Source organism: Parambassis ranga, chromosome 2 (genome assembly GCF_900634625.1).
Source record: "Parambassis ranga chromosome 2, fParRan2.1, whole genome shotgun sequence".
In the NCBI taxonomy this organism is placed as follows: Eukaryota; Metazoa; Chordata; class Actinopteri; family Ambassidae; genus Parambassis; species Parambassis ranga.
Window position 1 is genome coordinate 15,301,233 of NC_041023.1, and position 2,459 is coordinate 15,303,691.

The 2,459-nt window shown below is 41.7% G+C and overlaps 1 long non-coding RNA gene across 1 annotated transcript; it reads right to left on the reverse strand.

The window, feature by feature from the left end:
- On the reverse strand, positions 1 to 2,207 carry LOC114431951 (uncharacterized). Its single transcript, XR_003670211.1, has 2 exons — positions 2,047 to 2,207; positions 1 to 1,332 (listed from the first exon to the last, which is right to left on the reverse strand). It is a non-coding gene; the product is annotated as an uncharacterized LOC114431951 (long non-coding RNA).
- Positions 2,208 to 2,459: the final 252 nt, after the last annotated feature.

Here is a 2,459-nt window from a genome sequence, read left to right on the forward strand (position 1 = left end):
TGATGTTTCAAAGTGGCTTTATTTGTCTGAATAGAAGGCTTCACATGACAGTAACATCAACATTATGCCCTTTGTCAGTCCACCCATCCCAACCTTCTGCATGATGAGTCTGTGATGTTTGACCTTGATGCGAATACAGGCTCCCTGCAGGCCTTTGTGTCCAAGTGTCACTCCCAGCCGGTGCAAGTAAACAACCTTCTCTCAGCCTCTGCTGCATCTGATCACAGCTGAGTGTAGGATGTTTACATGAACACAGTCTGAGCAACTGTCATTGAGGATACAGGCCACCCAAAACACAAAACTATGAACATTTAGCTTGCTATTCCCTTTTTGTGTGGAGCATTAGGGGGCAGCCGGCAGCTGCAAACATCAGACTGAAAGCTCTGTGTGGCAGATTCCAGCTTCCAGTCGGGGATGTTTACAGCCACAAGCTGCCGAGAGCATTCGTAACTTCAGCCGGAGGTGACAACGTGCATAGTGATTATGATACAGCTAATGGAAACATTCAGATAACAGGAGCATAACGTCAAGCTTCTTTATGCTGCGTTCAGATTTAAAGATAATACAGATTTATGCATCATTTTTAACAATTGTATCAGTAAATTTGTGACAATTTATATAAAAAAGGACACAAACCATTTAACATGTCAATGCCTACAGTTTTTATGCACTATATATATATGTAAATACCAACCCAAAGGCATTCTCGGATCATAATACCTTCTTTCAGTCACTGTTTGTGCAAGCAAATTTGAGGAACATTTAAACGTTTGCAGGCCTCAATAATGACTTCTCAGCAGCTACTGTCATCTTTAAGCCTTGTTCCGTCAGTTGTCTGCTTATAGTCGTTCTGCAGATTTTCTCACACTCTGATCTAGAAGCATTCATCTCTGCATAAACATCAGCAGCAGGCTTCATTCTGACTCTAGTACTTGAAATCTTAAGGTGCCTGACATCTGCTTTAGTTACCTCTCTCTTCCCTTCTCTTCCCTGGCGCATTTTGTAAGTACCCGTTCTCGGCAACTGACTTCACATCATACTTAAGCTGACTACGAGAACACATTTTGTCTTTCCCTATTTGTCTCAGAGACCATCAAGCATTATGAGGCGCTTTAATGCAGACTCTTTCATTTTCAGTGAACCATTGATACCATTTTGAACAAGAACCTTTTTATATCCATGGGCTTCTCTGAGAAGTCAGAAAAGAATCAAGCATAACAGTGTGAGACAGGGCAGGAAACAGTATGGGAAAGGGCCACCTGATAAGGATAACAGTCTGACAGCCAGTGTTGACTGCAGTGAATCCAGCACCCTCTGTGTTCTTGTGTTATCCTAAAAAGACAAAAACATAACACTTGAAAAAAAATGAGATACTCTCATCCTAATATATAGATAGCTTATGTGGCTATGCAGTCAGTCTGGGGGCAACTTTCAATGACATGGCATATATTTAGCTCTAAGTTCACTAACAAGTATCTATTTCTGTCACGATTTCCGAGATTTGTGCATCATCAATATGACTCAAATAATGACAGTGAAAAAAAGTTTGTTATGTGGACTCAGTGATCTGCTCTGAAAAAAACAAGAAGCTAGCGTGCTAAGTCACATCAAGTTGCGTCAAAGGTTAAATGATATTAGCTAAAACACCACGGTTATGAGCTTAGCATTTCGGCAGTGTATTGTCGTCTAACGCTACCTTATTGTCGGTGAAGTTAACTTACACAGCTGGGAAATATGCACAGTTGCGAGGCCAGCTACTGTGTCCTATCCTGACACTGCAACACAGAAAAAGCTAACTTAAATAGCAAGGTAGCCTTCGGTAAGAAGCGTTAACATCCGCAAAGCGAGTGATATCGCTGGTGACCCGCTTAAAGTAACTTTGTGTTGTCAGGCTGCTTTCAAAAACAAACAATACTGTCGAGTAACTGTTAGCACTAGCTCGTGTTAGCCAACGACCTGGATTGGGCTATAGCTAGCTCGCTGACACAGCTAGCTACTGTTAGCTCGTCTGTGACCCTAACCTTCTGATGTCTGACGTTTCCTTACCGGCGAACAAAACGGTTATTCCCGGACTGCACGGCGTCAGCATCCATTGCAAGGAAAAGCTCGGAGTTTAAAACGTCTGGGTCCATGTTCTGAACATATTCCAGGCAGCCTGTTAAGTTTCCTTCCGTTTTCATTCACTTGTCTTTATTTTGACCTTTGGTTACTCGACACCAACATTGACGTCATTGTCATGGCAACAAAGTCCCTCCTCCCGCGAGTCCGGACAGTCAGGGAATAATTACATTTACATTTTACGCCTGACATTTAACGCGGTCATAAACAGCATCTTCCTCTGACTGCAGTGCTCGTATAAATAAATGAAAGTAAGCGAAATACTTAAGGAAACAGTAGTAAACTGAAACAGCTCTAGGCCAAATATATAAATACTACATTTTAAATTAATATCAAGAATT